General features: G+C 36.7%; 1 protein-coding gene across 11 annotated transcripts in view; it reads right to left on the reverse strand.

The window, feature by feature from the left end:
- The window catches only part of SOX6 (SRY-box transcription factor 6), a 378055-nt gene that overhangs the window by 252191 nt on the left and 103523 nt on the right, over positions 1-22341 (reverse strand). For 5 of the 11 annotated variants that reach the window (XM_054200761.1, XM_054200760.1, XM_054200758.1 and 2 more), the window contains exon 1: positions 16443-16945. The exons of 4 other annotated variants lie outside the window; for them this stretch is intronic. The gene's annotated coding sequence lies outside the window, so the exon portion shown is untranslated. Of the gene's footprint in view, positions 1-7444; positions 7645-8368; positions 8391-16442; positions 16946-22341 lie in introns of those variants that run through there. 2 more of the 11 variants (XM_054200764.1, XM_054200765.1) reach the window with 2 other exon arrangements.

Here is a 22341-nt window from a genome sequence, read left to right on the forward strand (position 1 = left end):
GCAAAATAAAAAGACAATTAGCTTTAGAAGTTTGGAGTCAAAGTGCTGTTAAAGGTACACTCTGTACAAAGTTTTCCTGTCCAAGCTGTAAGATTTTTTTACCTCAAATAGAGCTTGTTGAAAATTTCACAGAAAATATTTGCATAATGCTAATTAAGCTGTCAAAAGGTAACCGTGGCATACTACTGCTACCACATCTCACTGCCACCTTTCTAAATTCCTCGAAAGAGCAGGGACTCATGTTCTTGTCTCTTGCTAACTTAAAGTGAAAAAAAAAAAAATTCTCATTTTCATTGCAAAATGGCACCCCAGCTTTTATTTAAATATTGTCAGCAACACAATACTTCTTCATCTTATTGCACAAAAATATGAAACAGAGTGAAATGCAGAAATATCACATTGATAACCAAACACGCAAAAACCAGACTACTGTAACTTGCAGTAAATATATAAAACAAACATTTTCAGGAATTTGCCTTAAGGCAGTAGTCAAAACTAAAACCCATCTTGCTGCTGATGTTACCTCAGCCCATATTAGTCTGTCAGCCCACCTCTAGCAACTGCCTGGTTCCCAGACCCAGAATATAACCAATAAGCTTGCCAGTGTGACATTGTAAGTAAATGTGAAAAACTACAGGGGACAGTTTACTTATATAAGTATTAGGTTTAAAAGCCCTGCCTGGAGCAACAGAATTAAATCTTTTATGCTTCCAAGAGAGACGCATTCACGCTAATGAAATTTTGGAGTAGTTTGGAAGGAAGTGTTAAAGATTGAAGTCCTGTCTGTCCTCCAGGTTGTGTCTGTCCTTACAGGTCGCAGTACTGCTGCTATACATCCCACTGGAATGATGCCTATAGCATCACTGCTGCCAACCTGCTCCAGAAAAGGCTGCATTTCAGTGGTGCCAAATACAGAGAGGGAATGATCTATGTCCAAATGAAGTAAATGAAGAGATGCCAGCTGACTGTAAAGGGCTTGGGATGTGGCCCATAATATGCAAAGTGTTTTGGTGGCAGAGGGGATTTTCTGTGTATGAGAATGGGATGAGCCCAATTTTAAAAAATAAGAAATATTTTACAATGAACGCGTGACAGAGCAGGGAAACAAAGGAACTGGTTGTTATTTGCAATTATGTTCTATAGAAGCCATTTTAATAAACTGCAGGATATGACAGTAGGTGGTTTACTGTTAGTTCACCCAAAATAAATGAGTGTATGAATAAATCAGATGATTAAGTTAGCTTCCACTCCTAGCCTTTCACAGCCTGAAGCAATAAGGACAAAATGGAGTGGCAGAAATGGAGCTCCCCTAGTCCTCTGCACTGTGACATCCAAACAACTGGGGGGCGCTGTACAGGGATACTAAAACGTCCTTCCTCAGCTGGAGCGAACATGGAGCTGGGGGAGTGCTAAAACAAGCGCAGGAGGATACAGTGAAAAGCTCCTAGCCTTTGGTTAGGATGCACTATCCAACGGTTGCAGGGGCACTGGCGTGGGCCCAGAAGGAAGGTATGGACACTGCAGGGCTGACAATCCCGCCATGTTTATTAGTGGTAAGCTCCAGGAAATGTTCCACATAGCCCTCATAGTTCTCTGGCTTCAGACTTAAATGCACACACGCACACACTCGCACCATCCCTTCTTAAATTTCCTTTGAGGTTTCGATGTACTGCTGTTTTACCCTCAGGAGCTGCTTCTCCCCACAGGCTCTGCGCTACACTCTTTTCTACCACCCACAATAGCCATACTGGGAAGAAGGCGTTTTGTGACTACTTTGATGAGACATGGCAGTACGGTGAGATGTACAATATTGACCAAGTGGTCTCACTGAAGTTATCGCTGATCTAAAAGATAAGATAAGGAGGTCATTGCTTATTCCCCGCTCTCACAGAAAGTACCATATCCCAGGTCCAATGGGTTACTTATCACCTCCTTTGAGGCCTACAGCTGTACTTGTAATAAGACTAACAAAAAGATATCTCGGATATCGCTGTATAAAAAGACAACTCAGGTAGGGAAAAGGAACAAAATTCCAGAAGGGAACTTCTTGTATTCCTGGAGAGACAGGAGATAGATCTGTGAACTCAGCCTAACAGCAAAAGAAGAAATCTCATGTGGAGCTGGATTTATACACATGTGAACGTGTGTGTGTGTGTGTGTGTGGATATGTAAACGTATGTATCTACATGTATATATGTTTCTTTGTGTGTGCATACATTTATCATATACAAGATTCAAGTCCTAAGTACGCAAAGACAATATGTGGGGGTTTTTTCCCCCTGTACCCTCTTGTCCAGATGTAAGCTGTGAAACACATCCAAGTTCCTTAGAAAGGGAAGTGTTGAGCCAGGCAGTTCAGGCTGAGCTGTTGCAGTTATCACTCCATTGAAAATTAACAACAAATTCAAATAACAGAGGCCGTGTTTGATTCTGGATCTTTCTGGGTCTTCTTTCTCTAGTTCCCACCCCCACAGTCTCACCTCTATCCCACTCTTCCCTACTTACCATAAAGTTATGATGACCTTTACTAAAATAATGAATGGACTTCCCAGATTATTATTTTAGAGGCTTAACTGATTCTCAGTGTTTTTTATGTGCTTAACACTTATACAAAGAGGCTTTTTCATACGTCTTTCAGCAAACCTAGAAATAGGCTTGGAGTCAGTATTCGTTTTAATAGATTCAACAGATAGTCACATTTATTTCCAAAGATCTCTTTTTTCCTAATTGCACTTTCGCATCACTCTGCATGCAGTTGCTCTACACACCCGTCTATAAACCTGGACCTATCGCCAGCCAGTAGAATATCTCCATCCTTAAATAATTTTTATAAAAACATATATACCTACTGTACAAAACTCTAAATACATATAAGAGTGAGACTGTTGGAGCTTCCTCTTCTGTGTTACTTATTTGCAGGTAATCTCAGCTGAGAGCCTTCTAGTGCTGTCACTATGGCCACTTTTATATTGGATATTTTTCTCGATACAGATGTGTAGCTATTTGCCTTTTCTTTCCTCCTCTGTAAATGCCATATGGACAGAAATCATTGAGTCACCAGATCATACATTTATTTTTATGATATATTATGCTGTTTGATGTCATGTTGACATCTAATTGATGTTGGTTTTGCTTTTTTTTGTCTTTGTTTTGTTTCTTGGTTTCAATAAAAAGAGAATTTAAAAAAGGCTGTAGAGTGATGACTTAAGGTAGTGACAGACATGAACATAGTATGCATCTCTTTTATGATGTGCTGCTGAGTAATTGGGTATATTTCTAGCTTTAGATAACATATAGGAGACCTCTGAATTTTTACTGTATAGTGAAGTATTTGTGTAAGCCTAGCCTATAACCTCAAAAGAACTTTTTTTCTCTAGCAAGAAGTACATACAGAACATGTTTTCAATAAGGGCTTAACCCATGATTTAAGAGTCAATAAAGAAAAGTTTTCCATAAAGAAATGAGAAAGCAACAATAGAACTAAAATACAACATACCAAAGATTAAATATGTTCTATCAGCACAACAGTGTCTTTGTACAGTAAAGAGCAGAAGGGGATGATTAATAGTAAAATGGTATGTATGTCAAAAGAAAAATAAATGCAATTTAGACAAAGTACACACTTATTAACAGAGAACATCATTTACAGTTATTCAGATGGGAGGAAGGCAAGGATGAAACTAGCAGAGAATGTATTTCGCAATGTGAAGTCACATCCATCTTGGTTCACGGTTCCCCCCTACCACTACAGCTGCAAAATAAAAATACTGGTGAAATCCTTGCTGGAATAAAATGAATACCCAGTGCCCAGTGACTTCAGCAGAAATAGGATTTCATTCAAGGTATTTTAAGGCGCAGCTTTACTAGGTAGACCTCCTGGATCACCACTGGGAATGGGTCCACGTTTCCCCCCAGGCTCCTGCATTGCACACGCTGCAGACACCGCCAGCTCTAACAGCCTTGACGCCAATCAGCCTTTTAAAAGAGGGGCTGAGGCCACAGACCTGCTCTCACTCATCCTCCTTCTGAATGGCTAGTAACAGGGTCAATAAATGCCTGGGGCTCTCCCAAGTGGCTTTACTAGGCACTGACTTTTGGGACGCAGAGAGGAAGGAGGGACTTTGAAACAAGCATAGAGACCACGTTAAGCTTAGACCAGTGAAAGGCAGATTAACGTGCCTGACAGATTGAATATCTGCCCAGCACCAAACAGAAAGCTATCATTTGAAACCAACTGAAACGTCGCAGAGAAATTATTTCTGCATGGCAATATACTATGAGAGGATTCTGGGTGCACCTCCTCCATCTTTGCCTGAAAGGTTATGAAAGTGACCAGAGGTAAACTTAGTATTTCAAACATTCCAAGAGGGATACAAATATGTTACCAGATTATATCACTCCCTGCAGGATGACCGGGCTCCCTGGAGGTGCCCCAGCAGTGTTTCAATCCAGCCTGTTTGTGAGAACTGGTGATTCACCTTCCACAAAGAAATACAACTACAATCAAACATATATATAACAAGGGAAAATGCAAAACAAAGAAAATGACTGTGCCGTTCTGCATACAACAGAAACTTTATAGGATAGCTACATAAACACTGCCCACAATGCTCTGTATTTCCAAATAAACCCACACAAAATAAACATGGATTTATAAGACAGACAAGAAAGGCAAATTTTAAATCAAGAAGACAGTTTGGAGAAGTTGTAAATGAAGAGGAAAAAAAAGCTTAAATCATAAATGTTTGTTTAATATTAATTCTAGAAATTGCTAGCACTCCTTCTTTGTACAAAATGGGAAAGAGGAACGGAAAGAAAACAAGGATTATAATTCTATCAATACTTATCTGGAGAAGATGAAAATTTTTTGAGTTTCACTGTCCTAATATACGGTATCAATATAAACCAGACAGGGAATTAAAGCCTATAATTCACAATATGCAGGTTTTTACTGCACATGAGAGAGAAATCAAAGACAAAGTGGTAGATCTGAAAACACACATCTCAAAACACCCATCCTCAAAGCTCCTTCTTAACCATCTCTCTCAAGATTCCAAGCTGTCCCCAAAATATTTTGATTATGGTCTAATCTACTCTACATGACCTTTGCAGAAATGATTCTTTGCAACTCTGGCAAGTTTCTTCCTCTACCATTTTTGCTAGATGAATGACTCTTTCCATGTGCAAGGAAGTTTTCAGAATCTCTGCATTATAGGACTATTATTGCCAGAACTAATTGAGCTCTTGCTGTGTTCACAGATTTAAATCTGAAAGCCAGAAATTATGAACATATACTTCATTCACAATAGTACACACGAGCACAGAAGTATACAAATTATTTCAGTAATGTACATTATAGCTACAAAAAGAATGACCTCAGAAACCTTTATTAGCATCAGACAAGAGCCTCAATTCTTAAATCATCAACTCACACAATTTCTCCTTTCCTAAACTCCCTTTGATTTCCTTGCCTATTAAATTCAATTACTATACAGGTTGGTGTTAGATGCTCTTGAAGTCACATATCCATTTTAAACCATATTGTCCTGACATAACATACTATATGGCAGTACACTGGAACACTGTGGAGACCTAGGCCTTGCTCAAATGGCTTGTCATCTTGAGACTCCTACAATTCTTATCTCCAGTCATCAATTGTCTTCAGGATGTTATACTTTTTGAAAACAGGTATTTCTACACCTTCTAATTAATCTTCAAGTCTGTGTGCGCTGTAGGACATGGACGCAAATATTTAAACAGAAATGCTCCATCGTAATCCTAAAAGGCAGCATGAAAAAAATCACCAGAAAGATAACAAATAAAGAGAACTTAAAACTTAACTGGACATTCCCACTTCCTAAATCTATAGGTGGAAAACAACACTTCATCTTTATCAGTATGGCCTATTAGTTCTCTCCATTAATGAAAGAATGAGAAGACATGAGGAGGTCAAGGAAATATGTAAGAATGAAAGTGGTAAAAGGAGAGAGAATTCTTCTAACTATATTATAGACAGAGTCCATAAATGTGAATTAAGTTACTTTTCCCCCCCACCCCAAATCCCAGAGAAGTATATAAATTATTCGCAGTATTATTATCACTCCAGCAACAGTATAATACCTTTGTTTCGTTAACAATCCATTCCCTGGATTGATGTGTTGTGTGACAATTATGATTGCCACATAAACAGACATCTAAATTACAAACAATACTCTCACTAAAAAGTATCCAGGCTTTTGTGAAAGTTTTGAGGAGGCGATCTGATTTTAAGACTGTCATACTTTTAAGCAAATGTAGATTGACTTAAAGTAAACATTGCAGGAGGGAGCTCATGCTCTAGGCTTCACCAAGCAATCAGCAAGGCATCTGACACGCTACAGAAAACCTGCAAAATCCAGCAAATAAATCATGTAACACCCATTCAGTATCCTACAAAGCACACAGTGGGGAGCTGACACATTATTAACTGACTGTAATTTTCACAAACTGCAACATAGTAAGAGCTTTATGACATACATGTGGTGAAATATATTTTTATATATTATAAACGCACAAGTTTTTAAAGCACGTTAATCAAGATACTTCCGTTAAATTCATTAGGTTGTGTTTGCTTTCAAGTCGGTGCCATCAAAAAATGTTGATTATTACAGTAAGCAGATTTGGGAAACATCTCCATCTCATGAGTCCACTCTTAACAAAATCAAAGCTTTAGATGACGCAGTAGTAGTATGTAACACGACAAAGGGACCAACTTGAGCAACAGAGAAGATAACCCTGGGATGGGTTATTGTCCCAAAGTGGTGTTTCCCTTGAGTATGGGCTTTTATATCAAATTATATTTTACACAAACTTGCTGAAAACCTGTTCTTTCAACGTAAACAAATCGACGAGGGACAATGTAGGTTCCAAGTAAGCCCTAACACCATTCAGAAGGAAAGAATTGAAGATAATATGACACAGACCTTAGATTTCAACTGAAGCATCTTTCCTTTTCCCTTGGTGAAGATCTATGCAACTTTACAGATGCAAACCTCATCTGCCTCTTTCAAGAACAGCAAAAAGCAATTCTGCAAATGACAGAACACTGGCTTTTGAAGCCTTACATTGTTCTGCCACACGCAGGAATAACTTGAGGTTCCAAAGGTTCACAGTAGAAAATGGCACTTTGCCAACTCTCATTACTGCCTGCCAACCTGTAGATAATCTTCTTGTACTGTACTTCATCTGATACTTTCACATTTGCAACCCTTTACAATACTCAGCAGTTTCTATTTAAATAAAAGTAGACAAGATTAAAGAAAATAAACATAAAGTAGAAAATACAGGCTAGATGTGAAAGCTGAGAGCATTTTTCTTTCTATTGTCCATTATTCTTTAATGTATCATTCTCTTTCTGCATGTAGGCCAAAAAAATAAATCCAATGTAAACACAAAAGGCAAATACCTTTTGAAGGCCAGGCAAATATTTGAAAAGCAAAAAAGAGATTCTGCTTTTATCTCTAGATCACCCTACAATTTAATGGTTAGTGGAGAGGGGTTTCTTTTTTCCTTTCTTTCTTGTTTCTCTTTTTCTCTTTATTTCAGGGAATGCAGCAGGGGCAGGTCCACACTTCATAGCTCATCGAATGGTTATCAACCTATAAACTATAACAATGGGATAACAAAGGTCAGATAACTATACCATGTTTGTTACAGAGCAGAGAGAAAGAAATGGCACTACTAAAAGGCTGTAAGGCAACAAACCAATGTATTAAAAATCTTGATCCAATATTATTTTTAAGCTCTTAAAATGATGTGCCTGACTTTTTAATCTGATGTATGTAATTTATAAGCAAAATGCAGATGCCTGTATGGAGCTTAATGGTCTTTATGAGGGTCTCAAAATTAAAGTAACCCCACTCCGTGGACTAGAGCGAAAGACTTGGACCTTCAGCTATGTCAGTAGTATTAAATAATACCACAATATAAGAAAAAAGAACATCTGCAAGCTAAAATGATAAAGCTGGTGAACCATTACCAGTGAGCCCGCAATCACCAAGTGGAAAGAATAAATGGCTACCTATACGAGTATATGGAACTGATTTCAAAAAGTTGCTAGAATAAAGCTCTTGAAACCGAAATGGAATACAAGCACCTTTTTTGTCCCCTTAATACTAGGCCACAATTCTCAGGTCACTACTGAACACTAATGTACAAGTGTTCAGTGGTTCAATAAAATGGGTTGATGCTCTCAGGCCAATAGCAAATCTTTACCAATCACACATGAATCCCAGCAATTCCTCAAGACAGATACTATCTGGTCCTTTCATTCAGGGGAGGATAACATATTGTAAATGTATATGAAAGCCGCATCAAATACCTCACCTACCTCATGAGTAAATAAGCCTTTTTGTCTGATTAGTTCTTTATGGTGTAACCTTTCATGAAACACAAATGGAAAAAAAAAAAAAAACAACTCTAACTCCATAAAACGAGAACCAGTGCTTTCTTAAATTGCATGCAAAAAAATTTAAATTATCTTATAAGTAAAAGAAAGTAAAGCCATCGATGGTAATTTTATTAAAAATATTGATGCATTTAGGTAAGGATTTTTTTTATAGCAACCACTACAGAAAGAAAAAAAAAAAGCCATACGCTTTAGCTTATTGCTTGTTTAGAGTAGCAAGAAAAGAATAAGAAGGAAAAAAGAGCAGAATATACTGATCAGAAAAAAAGGAGAATTCTGTCTCAGGGCTTCATAATAAAATATGGTTTAAGGAAGCATATATACGGTGAGGTAGAAGTTTCAGCTTAATTACTTAGCTGCTGAGAGTGAAATCTGTTACATCAAAAGGACAGCATTTGGTAGTTTGCCCCAAAATTGTTTTCTATAAGCTAAACAGTGTAATCAATGGCCAATGTGTTTCTCACTCAGTTATCCATACTCTCAGATCTTCTTCTCCTATATAGCTAAAATTTCCTGAGAATGAAATGTTTGAGTTTAGAATCTTCATTCTATATTTCTATGTTGTATCTTACACTCATCAACAGCTGATATACGGTATAAAATGCTATAACACTTATTAATAGATGATTTTCAACCTATAAATGTTTTTCTAAACAGTAATATAAAATTATTGCTTAACAAGGGATTACATTTCTTGACATTTTCAACTATATTTCTCTGTGATTATGGACTAATAGAGGTTACATAAGGGCCACCTACTACAAGACTTTTTAAAAAAATGTATGAACAAATATATTTCAGCAAAAACATCACTCAGAATATAAACAAAAATAAATTACTTTGAGGTTCATCACCTGTCCACTGGCTTCACCGGTGTAAGAAAACATTTTATATATGTTCAAGCCATAAAGTATGTGTACTTTATTATCTTTTATTTGACAAAAAAGTGATAAACACTCCTTCTAACTAAAGAGGTTTGATGAGGAAACAATGAGAGAAGGAATTGCGTTACAGGCTAACACATAAATTAGGGGCCATCAGCCCTTCATGGTGAGATTTATCAAGATCATGAGCACGGTACTACTACAGACATTGCCAGGAAACTGTTTTTCTTATGCCCTTTCCCTCGAAGCCCTTGTGGAAAAAAAAAAAAAAAATCTAGTTGGCAAAGAACCTTGATATGATCTTTATCATCTCTAAAAGCAATTTTATAAATATCTTAGGTAATAAGTAAACATGTACAATGTCCAATTCTCTATCTGCTTAATATTAGAAATTCTGAACGTGCAAGGTAGAACATTGGGGTGGTTACAGGTCCATTGCTGTGCTAGAACTGACTCATGCATTTCGTAAGTAAAAAGCTAACAATAGCCTGGAAGACTCATAAGCATTCTAATCTACTATTGATTTTATCAATCTCAATATTTTTGCTGATAGTGTATTGCTTCTCTAAATTCTAGAATATGATCTCTGAATGTAGAATGATGTATAAGACTGACAATATATATAAGGAATTGCAAAGTTTTTGTGCCTACTTTCAATACGAACATTATATACAGCGTTACTATGCATATGTACATAAATGACCATTAGGTGCATGTGTATGTTCACATACATATCTATGCAAATACACATACATATTTGCATACACAGGAAAACATATAAATAATGGAAACAATGGACTTGTATGCACGTACATATTAGTGTCTGTGCTTATATACACACATACATAAACATGTAGATAAAAAGAACTATAACCTGCACATAACTGTATGTTGTTTAGACAGACACACACATACATAATATGGAAGGAATTCACTAAGCTATTTGACCACAATAATTGACATAGTGTAGCATATTGCAGGATCACAGTGTTTGCTCACAAATTTTCTAAAGCATGGATCACTTCCTAGTCTGGGTCTAAAAACCACAGTACAGGTTCACAAAACAATATATTTTTTAATAACAATAAATATTATTTTTTACTTTCAAATGCCTACTGTGCATCTCAGTCTCTCTAGATTTGGTTGCTATCAGTCAGCCCATTTTGTATGGTTTTAATAATTTATGAGGATGTATTCAGACATAAGGGCACATTTTTTAAACTAAACCAGTTGCTGCACTGCTGGAGCTGCAGAAGTAAAATCAGAATATCACCACTGATGAACTAAAATTCAACTAAAAATTAGCTGAGTTTCACCATTACAGGTGAAGTAAAGTAAATCATTCTTCCTACATATGGCTCTATGCTGTTGCAAGTGTGCAGGCAATTTTGTTTCTACGACTTCTATGATCATTTACCACCTAAGGTATGTTGATTGTGCCCTTAAAGGCTAATGGTATGATAGTGCAAAAAAACACTGATAAAAAGGCTCAATAATTTCTTTGCTGGCACCAAACTTCCTTTCTAATGTATTCTCTGAAAACTGGTTTTGGGAAAATGGGAAAATGACATTTCTCATACAATGCAGAAATTACTATTGATACTAGCAGATGAAGTAGTCACTTCTTATCCTTTCCTTGCTTTCCTTGCTACAAACAGCCAAAAGCGATAGCAGAAGACAGAGGATACAGTAACTCTGGATTACATGCCACAGCTGTAGGGTGCAGGAGAGAATAATCCTAATGAAGTCCATACACTAACTTCAGAACTATATCAGTAGAGCTCAAAAAGTAGAATCTGATCCTCCACAAAACAAAAAACTGCTGATTATTTTTTTTAGTTGACTTCAACATCAATTCCAAAACGTAGCTCTTTGTTTGAAATAGGAAGTCAAGGCAAGCATGCACTGAATGCCTAGATCTGAATCCTGAGAAGCAAGCGAGGCTTCTTATTCTCTTTCTTATAACACAGCAGCTCCCTTACTAGTAGGGATTTAAAACAAAACAATGTTTCTCTCCTGCAGGGTTTTATTTGCCCTTTACGTTAAACAACACTCTAGATTAGTAATCAGGTTTACCAGACAGTTACCACGGGGTCACTAGCAGCTACTTTGTTTTCCCTTAAAACTGTGCTCCGTAGCGTGATGATAGCGTTAAACGGACTACAACTGATGGGAAAAGCAGAAAAAAGAAAGAATAATCAACAACATACTAAAAATATTTCTTTCAAAGAAAAAGCAGTCTATTGAAAAATCACAGACAAAGATTCAGCACAAACACTAGTAAACCATATATATTACCTCAATAAATACTAAAAGCTTATACCAGTAAAGCAAAAGCAAAGACATTTGTGATTTAGATCGTGTTTTTCAGGTAAAAAATGGGATGTATGCTTATAGATATGCTTTTTTAAAATTCAAGTTAATAGGGAAGTAGAACAAATGTCTTTAAATTGGCATTAAACAAGCACGGTCATGATGAAAACTCTGTGTTGAAAAAAAATAACGAACATAAAGAGTTAGGATTCACCTTCTGCAATTCCCGCTGAGGTTTAAATAGATGATTCTCCCACTGTAAAATGACAGGAAACTTGCACATGCACATAAACTACTAGACAGCAGGCAAACTGTTATATATTGTTTACGTTACGCATCCCTGTCCAGAGGTAGAAAGGCCAAAAGGATGTCGCCGAGTAGCAGTGGCATCTGTGCATTGTAGCTGCTGCTGAAGTGCCCGGCTTTGGCCTCCTCCCAGCGCAATGGAGTTTTGTTGGTTTGACCTATTTAAGCAGAAGCGGCCTGACAAATCTCCGCTCTGTTCTGCACGCTACTGTTTGCCTCCTACCCTGAACACCTGCACATCACCATCTCATCAGTCTGGTGAGTAAAACAGGCCCATTTGTGGCACAACAGTCAATCTACTGTCCTTTGGCTCTCACAAGCTTGGGGGAATACAGCTAGAGCAAATTTGCTGTGGGATTCGTTTGTTTGGTTGGTTTTGTGTGGTTTTTTTACTACAATGAAAACATTTGGTCTAAAGGCTCCAGAATAATTAATAACTGCACAAATACTGATTTGTACTATCTTTGGAAGAAATACCAACAGATTCTCCTCTACCAGCTATAAAAATACCACCAAAGCCTGTGTAGTAAAGACAGTCAGGGGATTACATTTTACAGTTCTATGGATGTTATGTACTATCATCCACTACTACCACAGAACTGTATTCAGATGGTGAAAAATGACACGTTTGATTGCTCCAGGATTTAGTAGCTGAAAATAAAGTAATGTGTCATCAAGAAATACACTGCTTCATGAGTATGTCTTTTTAAAAAAACTATTGGAATACGTTGGATGTAATAAGTAACACATGTAACTCCTACTTCTGATGAGGAAAAAAAGGAAAGGAAAAAAATGCTTTCCTCTAGCAGCACATGATTCAATTAACTCTTCAAGCTCTTCTCTCTTTGTAGCTGTTTAAAATATAATTATTTTCCATAAGACAGTAAAAATGCTAGTCCCAAAGGCAAAATGAAGTCTTGCAAGGTTTCTCTCTATGTTATCAGACATGGATCAAGTGCTAATAAACACTTATGTACCTAATTGGCCTTTTTGAAAAACACGGAACACTTAGCAGCTTGCACTGAAACCAAAACCCACAAGTCACCGGGCCTATTTTATTCAGATGTTTAGACCAGGTAGGTTCAATTTTTTTTTTCAGTTCTAACATTTTACAATTTATTTTCTCTAGAAGGAGAATTCTAAAGGTTCTATATTCTTTCTTTAACATCTTGTAGAGATAGACGCCTATATGCAAAGTCACAAGTTTGCCCTGGATTTATCTTTTTTCGTGACACAACCTTGTAATTTCACATCCGACCACTCTAAGCTGCTGATGCTCCGCAAGGACTCTGTAAAAGCCAGAGTTGTTCATGAGCTCTTTTGGTAATATAACAGCCTGAAGCGCGGCTAAGCACCAGCTGCACCATATTTATCTACTTGTTTATGAAAGAGTTTCCCCCTCATTGTGTGGATAACTGACCTTAGCCATAGCTAATAAGACATGAGCTTCCTTGAACTATGCAGCTTTACACTGAATTTTATAAAATACTTCAGTGTTATCCATATAGCCTCACTAAGCTCCTAATGATCTGAAACACATTCTCTCTCTAGTACTGTCATCACAGACAAGGTGTGGTCCAAGGAACAAAAATAACCTGGCCCAACCTTTGCTTTGGCCATCTGCTTCTGTAGACAAGCTTCTTGCTGGCTACCACCAGGTTTTTATAAAGTAGAGAATCGAGCAATGTATAGTTATTTATGCTCTACCCTGCCCATCATCTCATCTTACTGTCCCAACCATGTAGTAACAAGAATGGCTTGCTTGCTGCAGGCTAACTGCTTCAGCAGCCTCCCCTAAAGTGCAGCTGTGTTTCCAGACGTATGTCTAGTTAGTCAGAGACCCCTGGAAATCCATCACTTCTCAACCTTAAGCCTTTAAACAGGCTGGGAGCTACACAGTCTGCGTTGAAGAAAATGCAAAAAGTTTACTTAATATGAAAACCCTGCTCAGTCAAACTAGTTCCACTAAATCAGATGATGTTCTTATCAATCTATTCCAGACACGTCGAACTTTTTCTTTTTTTCCCCTCCCTTTTTTTTTTTCTTCAATACACAGCTGAGAAGCTACAACTGGCACAAAAGCAAGGATCATGTCAGCTGCAGAGCCGTGTTGAACTGAACTGTAGAGGAACTGTTTTTTTCACAGGTTACACTATGATATTGTTGAATTTGAAATGAGTCAGTGGAATGGGCACAAAAAGACAGTTTCTGCTCGATATCTTTTCTTTCCACTTTTTCTTTAAGAATATTACTTCTATCACAATTCATTTAAATTATAATAATTAAATAACAGCTAATTTTCCCTGGCTTACAGTTGTGGGTGTTCAAGACTGTTTCTCTTCAGTTGAAGGTAGTATTTGATGATTTAGGATTTTCCCAGTAAGCTAATACTTACAATAAATTTTAAAATGGTTATTCAAGTCTGTCTGTTGAACCAATACAGTGCTAGAGCTCAGATGTCAACTATATACACATACAAAACACGATAAATCCTGAAATACTACTTCAAAATCCAACCAATTTGTCTGATCTGTGGGTTAGTACACACATAAGTAATACAATCACCTTAATCATTCCAAATAAGCATACAGCAAGTTTCAGTTTGGGTATTTTCCCCCAAGAGCATACACTAGCTGTTTCTGATGATGTTCCAAGCAGAGCATTCCAAAGAGTCACTCGTGCAGGAAAACAGTTGAGCTAAACCCACGTTGCCAAGTCTTTTCTAATTTTAAGTTTAGCCTTCCCACTCTGAAACAAGCATTCTTCTCCAATACTAGTTAAAAGAGCTTATCTAATTTAACTTTCATTTTTTCGTTAAACATCTGGGAAACTTCATTTCTCTAATCAGTTTCTTACTTTCCTCCACTAATTACAGTCTTGTTTTTCCTACGTGTATCATTTCCTGTGCGATAATTTTTTCATCATTGGTTTTCTTGCTCTTTATATATTTCCTAGACGCTAGTGTTCAAATTCAGGTAAAGGAGCTTATTTGTGTTGTCCCCATTCTCCTTAAAATACTCAGATAAAATGTGCCACAAGAAGTTATTTGCCTCTCTGTGTATCTGAATATTTAGCATAGCTTCCAAAATGCTACCATTTGTTGCCCTGATAGCTCCATCATCAGCAAATTCTAGGATTTTAATTTACTCTAACGTGATGAGCCACCCTTCAGAAAAATTGGCCACCAGCTGTCTCTCTGCTCGAGTAGGCTAAAGTCACACGCAAAACAATGAAGCCTGTCAGACAAATGCCACTTCTCTGTTTCGCTTTCCTCACCGCCTGCTCTTCCCTTCTTTCTGTTTCTCCTTTGCTCTAGGCCATATCTTAATCCCATTCTCAAAATCAAAAGATCTCTTCCTTTCTCTATGGCTCATGAAAGGTTACCACGTAGAACTAAATTGCTACAGGGGCTCAGCCTTCAGATTTGGGTTACTTTCCATTTTTATCTGTATTTTCGTTCTTGTATTACCACAGTTCCTTGCGTGTAGCTTTCAGGCTATTTCATAGATATACGCTAAAATTTGGAGATGGTAAACTCTTTTCCACCAAGACAGATACTGTAGTAACATCATATGCGTATTAAATCCCATTCTACAAGCCAATCAGGATTTTTTTAAAAATGTTACTAATTTAAGTAACAGCACACAACTTAGGAAAAGTTGTTAAATACTGTATACAGACTTTCTAATTTCTACAGCATTAGACCATTATTTACAAGATTTTACACATCTCTCATGTAATAAACTAATGAAGACTACATTGAAAAAATAAATATTTATCATACCTATTGATTAGTGTCAGCAGCACAAATATAACAAACAAATTTGAAAGTTTTCCCAAGACAGAGCTTTGAGTCTTTAGAAAATTACCAAAATTATAAGAAGATTATGGCCAACTGATCTAATGGTTTGGTTTGCATTTCTCTGTATAAACACAGTGGTATGTTTACCAAACATTCATTTCCTTCTAACCCCAGATCATAGATTTTTGAAACCCCACAAAAAAAAAGAAGTTTTTTAATGAACACAAATGTGTTCACAATATCAAAACAAACTCGAATAAATCATTCATAGAGTGAAAACTGAAGGCTAAGAACTCTGAATGAAAGAGCTCTGCAACATAAAAGTTTCTGTAAACCTCCACAATATGTTCAAGCACAACTAAAACAGACTTACGTAATACATTAGCTTGCAATTGCAAAGGACTCCTCAGGTTTTGTAATCAGTTTTCACACTTAACCACAAAACAGTAAAGAATTGTTACGATATTGCACAGCTACATACACTGCATAGCTTAGAAAGGTATCTTCTTACCAAAGTTAAAGCACAATTTTAATGTCTTTCATTCATTTGAGGAAACTAAGGATCAACATATGCTGTTTCATATGCTGATAGTTTAAGTAAATCAACAAAGAATCTTTTTAAAACTAAACTTTCTTACAACGAAAAACAGAAAGAAAAGACTTTATTCCTTCGAGAAGATGTCTAGCTTACCTGGCTTTGCCATTCCACAACGACAGCCTGAACAATATTATCAGCTCTTCAGGTACTAATTCTTGCTAACTGGAAGGATATTTTCTCTCTTGCTGGATTAATAATCAACTTTCCTGATAGTTCATTTGTAATTCTCTGCTGGTTAACCCTTTGCAGGGCTCCCATGTTGAACTACGCAGCCTACACTGTTCAGTTCATTTTAACACAAAAATAACAAAACATAGGATAGTACATACATGACAATTAAATAGCAAGCTAAAGAGAAAGTTTAAGTATAGATTATCTTAAAATACTAAAAGTTTTTAAAGTATAAATACTTAAAAGAAGACTTTCTTTCTCTTAAAGAATCTACTTACTAAACCTAAGAGCCAGAAAACCAATGCAGCAAGAAACTGAAAGCTGTAAAGTCCAGTGGCTCATGCAACAGCACGCTCCCATGAAGCTACTGCTCAACCTCTCATCTTCAGTGTACATGTAAATATGACACATGCCTGCTGAATTCTGAAAATAACATCTTTTATTATTGAATAGTGTGCTGAGAAATTACCACAGTTATCAGTTTGTGCAAGGCTGTCCATCTGTGTTGTCAGAAAGCAAGAGCAAGAGTGGCCAGGAGTGAAAATGAGATAAGAGAGGCCCAGAATAGCTAAAAAGGGGAGTTCAAATAAGGTCAGAACAAGTTTAAGATGGGATGCCTAACGATTATATGTACTTTTATTTTTAAAATATAATAGTAGCAAATTACACACATTTCATCAGTTTCAAAACAATTCAATATCTTTTTGGCAGTTCTGTTGTGAAATGAGTAAAAAGACTATAAAACAAACCCAGCAAAGGGGCTTAGAGATCTAGTATAGGAGGGGGAAACATTCTGGAAATCCTGGCCCAAAGAAACTACTCTTTGCTTGGTGGATATAAGATGGACCTCGGGATGTGCTTTGATTGTGGACAGAGGGAAGAGGAAGAGAAAAATAAACTTGTTGCATGGACGACTGAGGCATAATGCTGCAAAAATGGTGAAATCACAAGAAAGGCTTTTCTTCTTTTCTTTTTTTTCTTCTTCTTTCTGGAAAACAATGACTTGGATTTTTGGATGCTCTAGGAAAAACGTTAAGAGATTACAGTTCTATTCACTAACAGAAATATTTTCATGGTAAATTGCGCTATAGCTGTTTTATTAAATAGTAGTTTGGTACTTGTGTTTTTTCCTCAGACAAAGGGACAGAGTCTCCAAAAGTTACTGCATAGCACAGAAGAGACTTTAGCTATTCCCTTTGCGTAAGAGTACTCCTATAGCAAATCTATTTTTACACAACTGTGGGTCTCTGGTCTCTGTCTACTGCTCTCTCGCGCTTCTGCAGCACCTAATACAGTTTGCTCTAAACTTTCTATAATATGTGCTGTAGAAGTTATGATAAAATGCTATAAAGTGTTGAAGCAAATTTATTTCATATTTATAGTTAATTTTATTCTGTGAGTGTTTGAAGGAAAACCTTTTAAGAGCACCAATAACGTGAGAAAGCTACAACAACTAAATTTATTGTTCAGTATCACATCAGTGGTACTCCTGGGGGCTCCTCTTCATGGGAAGAAAGCTTAAACAACATTTTCTAACACATTGGACTGCTTCCCAGAGATGTGATGGCCTACAGAGGCAGCGCTGAACAAAGCAGGCTGGAATAGTAAGTCAGTAAACAACCCTTTTCAGAGGATGGTCACAAATAAGTGCAACTTTGTTTAATAAAGGCAAATTATAGTTATCTTTTGTTCTTTAGAAGGTGCATTATCTTTCTTTCCTGTTCCACCTGACTAAACTGGTGGTATCTCTTCTATCACCTGACTGAGTGGTTGGCTGGAAATAATGGGACAAAACAATCCACTATTGTTACAAGAGACAATGACCTTTCATGTCCTTGGAGCTCGCCATGACCTTTCATCTTTCCTATCCTCCAATGGTCTCTCCTAACAACTAAAACTACACCCCGTTAGGCTGAATTCCAGATTGTCATAAAAAGCCCCGTCCTTTCGAAACAAAACCAATTTTTACACCAAGGTGGAGGAGAAACACAGGTCCATTGTTCCTGCACAGATGGAAGTTAGAGTTACTAAGGCAACAGCTCTAATCCCCCTTTTTACCACCTTTTTCACATCATTGGCCTATCAAGTGTGCTACCTTTTAACTCATAAGCTCAAAAGCTGGTAGTCTAACTGACTGCCCTAATTAGCTACGATTTTCACAGTACAGACAACATGATGAGCTAATCGAAATTTGCAAAATAATGACGTACCTCCAGCAAATATTCCTCGTCCTGAGGCCCAGTCTTAGAATAACAATAATGAGACCATTATTAGAGGAGGGCATTAAAATGCTGCACTGCTGCTAAACAGAGAACTTAATTGTTCTGGTCTTGTCCATTGAATCAACAACCTATTGTTGTGGACTTGAAAAATAAAGGACTGGAGAATGGGTGCCATAATGATTGGTCTGTGCTGCCATACCAGCACTCTGTAGAATTGTTTTCCTTTTGAAACTCTTGATGGACTAGTAGTTTTGTTTAAAAGTAATATAAAAGGCAATTGTCTGGATAAAAAGTCCTATTTATTGAAATCTTTAGAAGCAGTTGCATGGATTTGTTCATGACCCCCAAGATAAAAACATAGGGACCATAATAATGCTATTTGTAGAGTCCACTGCTTGTAGTGACACTAGATAACGCTGTCCTGTCTAACTACTGCAAAAGGAAGGCAGGCATTTCCTTTGCAGACAGAAATCATGACAGAAGGTCAAATAGTGGACAGACCCCATTCATCTGTAAAAAGGAAGATGTTTTATTAAAAAAAAACCAAAAACCTAATATATTTGGTCATCATTTAGAATTCTGGGTCTAGATCAAACTGATAAAGGTATGACTAAGTCAGTCACCACACAAGACTTTTTTTTGGTTAGATATTAAAACTGACAGACCGTATTTTTTCTTCACTTCTTCTATAGAATTATACCCTAAATTTTGTAGCTGGCAACTGAATAATATGCCTTGAGATGTAGTGAATCAACTGATGTAAATTGTAACTTACTGTTAGCTTTGGATATTCTATATTTAAAATTGGGACTGGGAGGAAGAGATATCTAAAATCTCTAGAATGTCTTTTGATCTTGGGGTTTTTTTAATTGACAAGAAAGTAAAATCTATAGCTTTTTACAAAACGTTTAAGATAAACATGATCTTAGTTTTATTACATGTAATCAGTGTTACATAACACTATCCCGGATTCCTTTCTTAGCTTTCACTGCAATAGAATAGTTGAAAACGTATAAGCAGTAACACATTTACTCTTTGGAACAGAAATTAAAATCACGTCTTATTGCATTTTTCATAGTTACCTCTCTTAATGTATCTTCCTACATACAAATTGCTCAAAAATAGCCTATGACTCTAGGTTAATATAAACAATCAGAAACAACAGCATTTGGGCTTGCAAGAGTACCCATTGGTACTTCGCTACTTATTTCAACGGGAAAAAGTTGAGGTTTGTTTTTTTTTCTTATTTCTATCAACATATTGTAAATCAAAATGAGAAAAAAAATGTGAAAAGGAAAAAAAAAAAAGGTGAAGAAAACTTAAAGTTAAAGGTTAACCCAAAAGGTATTTTCAGCAGTCCTTAGAACTGCTCACATAATATAAAGTTGTCTTGCATGTACTCACAGAACACATTTTCTTTAAACTCAGGGTCTTTTCTTTTGTAAATTGAAAAATGCCTAATATAAAGAAGTATTAAATTGTAAATAAGTCCTCTTGCTTCATTCAGTCCATGCTTTGCTTCATTTATCTTCATCTTGTTAGGCTAAATTAATTAACAATCTCTGTGTTGCACACTTTCTCTTTTCATTACATCAAATAATGGCCTGGATATGGGAGAAAACCTTCACCACGGGGATCTTGAAACACTACCTTGAGGAAGAGTCTCTTACAAATGTATTGCTTTAGCAGTATTCACTAGCTAGATGTTACGACACTTATTAAATGGATTCTTCATCGCTTTAAAATAATTATCCTGATTTTGTGACAAATAAAACTATTTTTTAAAAAAAATCAGGCTCGCAGCAGAACATGTTTACAATTTGTGAGCCACAAGTACTAAAAGAAAGAAAGTATCTAAATACATCAATAGTTTTACTCAATGTTTTATTTAATATAAAAAACCCACAACTTGAATACAATTTCTGTCCGACTGTGTATACAATACAGTCCCAAACACATTAACGTGTCAAATTACTCAAACCAAGTTGCCATACCATTTGTCTGTGAATGTTCTGTATATAATTAATTGGATGTCTGGGACAGTTTCATTGGTAAATCTGGTTATTTTAATACTATAATGGGGAGCAACGTGCTAAACTATTAGGCAAGTTTTCTTCCTTTAACCTACATTATGGCATCTAGAGCAAAAGGACAAAACAGTAAAGCCTTTTTTAATCTCACCCTGATCAAACAACCCTCTTTCTCCAATCACAGCTTTGTGCGTGATATCTTTCTGCTAGTGTTTCTTATTTAATTAAAACAGACACTGACAGAAGGACATGGATTAGGACTGTAATGATGCATTTACTTAGATTAATCGGAGGCTCCTTTTGGAGTAATGGCTTAAACAAAGAACAAAAGGAAATTGTTATGAAACAGCCTTTTATCCCAGGCAAAGGTCACATTATGAGGTTTTTAATTTTGTCAGCCTCTGTTATATTGGGCCTTGCTACTGGAACATGAGAAGTGCTTCTCTCCCCCTCTCCCCTGAGCCAAGCCAGTTATTATAATACAGCCATTAAAGCTGCAAATTAAAATGTCTGATTTTAAAACAGGTTGCTTAGCTTTCAAAACCCTCTAATTAGCATGTTGTGCATTGTTGTGAAGGAAAGAAACCTAAAATGCTAATGACCGGCTGCCAGGTGACCACACTGCTGTGCAAAATAATACAGACCCTTTTCAAGTAGTAGTAGTAATAACAATAATAATAATAATACCCAGCTCTTATGAATTATCCAGCTCCAGGTCTACTCTGCAGCACATGTGCTTAAAGAAACAAGCGTGCATCCAGCCAAAGATGGGAGTTCAGTAGCCAGCACAAGAGATTGTTGTATGTTAACTGGAAAGAGGTCTGTGCCATTCAGACACTGTAAGGAAAGAAAAAAACATTTGAAACCACCATGGGCCAGCTGATATTTGGACCAGGCACAGGGAAAAGCACGGAATGGAAAATTCTTACCCTCTCAGACAGAAACTACAGATACACTTCTGTAAGTCTCAAAAGGCCCCAACTTGCTGTGATAAATTCCGCTTCTGGGCGGTTCACAAAAAGGCAATAATGCATGAAAAGACCCTAATACAGGTATATTTTTTTTCCACAGTTTACCATTCATTGTAACAAGTTCATTGAACACACAAAATTAACCCAAAGCTGCCAAATCTCACAATTTTTCCACAAATTGTGGAAATTTTTTTGTGTGCGTGATCTGTGATTTTATCTTGTGATTATTTTTTTTAAATATCCTATAGGAGAAAGCCTGATAATGCAACTTCAAAGACTCAAATCAAATAGAAAGCATTTTCTTAAACGTCATGGTACTTGAAGCTCTGTTTTTTTAAATACTTGAGTTCTATCAAACTCACTCACTTCACACAAAATTTCCTAAGAAAAGAACTGTCATCTTCCGCTGACAATATGTATCATAAGTTACTTCCTTTTTTTGAAATTATAGCTGCAAAAATATTCATTAGTCTTCTGCACTCCCTAAACTGTACACAGACCCAGTCCTTCTCCAGTCACAGAGTCCACATCTCCGGGAAGCTGAAATGTCACCCAGTACCTAGAAGCACACAATCTGATACCCACGAGGGAGAAAAAC

The sequence above is a fragment of the Rissa tridactyla genome, chromosome 4 (genome assembly GCF_028500815.1).
Source record: "Rissa tridactyla isolate bRisTri1 chromosome 4, bRisTri1.patW.cur.20221130, whole genome shotgun sequence".
NCBI lineage: Eukaryota > Metazoa > Chordata > Aves > Charadriiformes > Laridae > Rissa > Rissa tridactyla.